Here is a 1,556-nt window from a genome sequence, read left to right as displayed (position 1 = left end):
ATCTATCCCCAGAAACTATATATGTTCATATGTGAACTTTGTTGACCGAGATGCATAAAGGCAACTCGTCCTCCTCCTGTCATAATGTTGAGGTCAGTCGGTCGCCAGATCTATAGATCAGGTCGCTTTGTTTGGCTAGGCCATCAGGCTTCGTTGGGTTGAATGGGTCAGAAAAACAATTCGAGCAGGCATCGGTCAGGATGGATCAATCATGCCCTGAGGAAACCGATCGTGGGTTCTTTACGAAAAGCAGGGGCGGTCTTAAGATTTTGGGGGCCCTTGGTGAAACTAAGAGCAACTCCAACCAGGCGACCCATTTTCGTTCGCCCATGTCTATTTCGGTCTGCACGGACAAAAATGACTGCCCAACACAGAGACCCATTTCCATCTCAAATTTGGATCACATTTGGGTCGGCGGCGGACACAAAGCGGATGTTTTCTCTGCTCTCCTCGCTCGCTTCTGCCCACTGCATGTGCTGCTTGGCCCACCTGTCATCCAACCACCTACCCATCTCTCTTCTCCTTTCCTCTCTCTCTTCTCCCACCCACCCACCCACCCTGCTCCAGACCACCAACAAAGCCGCGGGACGCGAAGCAGCCGTCAGGGTAACCTCCGTTGTGCTAGCCGATGGGAAGCGCCAGAGCCGGCACCGGTGAGCGCCGTGGCCTCCTCCTTGGTGAGTTCCTCGTCGATGCGCGGCCTCCTCTCTGGCTGCAACTCCCCGGTGAACAGAGCTCTCGCGCGCAGCGACGAGCGCACGTCTAGGTCATGCCATGCGTGCCCAAGGCTCATCCGTTCTGGTCCAGCTAGCCATGCGTGCATGTACATGTGTGCGTGACTGCGTGTACATGCACATGCCACGGCTACGCAGGCATATGCGGCAAGCTGCATCTGTGGCGTGGCGCGGGAGATCGCGACTGCGGGGCGAGCTGCTGCCGGGAGGCGAGCGGGCGCCGCGACTAGGGCGGCGAGCTGCGGCTGCAGCGTGACGTGGGAGCTCGCGACTGTGGAGCGGCGAGCGGGCGGGGCAAGCTGCGACACGGGCGCGGTGAGCTATGGCAACGGGCAAGTGGCGGGGCGGCGAGCGGGCACGGGGGTGGGCGAGCTGTTGGCGAGTTGGGCGCACAGGCCGACCCATTCGAAAAAGAGGACATGTCTAATATGCGTTTGGCCCCGTTGGGCGCACAGGTAAACCCATTCGAAAAAGCGGACACGGACGGACGAACGATCCAAACGGACAATAAACGAACAAAATCGATGTCCGTTTATGTCGGCCAGTTGGAGTTGCTCTAAAACTCGAGGCCCCTAAAACTTCTTCTTCTAACATTCGTCTATTCAAAGTCACTTATGATGGTTTCATCCTGGATCCTCCTAATGGTTATGTGAAGATGAACATAGACACCGAGCTTTGTGAGCAAGACAACAAGGCTGCGATGGCGTCGTCTTCAATCACACCACGCCCCTCCCAACGGACACACATAGTTTAGTGTGCATACTATGGGCAGATTGTGGAGGAAATTACAGCAAGAGTAAATATCTTCAAAAGAGGCGCACA

Source organism: Triticum aestivum, chromosome 1B (genome assembly GCF_018294505.1).
Source record: "Triticum aestivum cultivar Chinese Spring chromosome 1B, IWGSC CS RefSeq v2.1, whole genome shotgun sequence".
Classification (NCBI taxonomy): Eukaryota; Viridiplantae; Streptophyta; class Magnoliopsida; order Poales; family Poaceae; genus Triticum; species Triticum aestivum.
Note: the sequence above shows the minus strand (reverse complement) of the source record.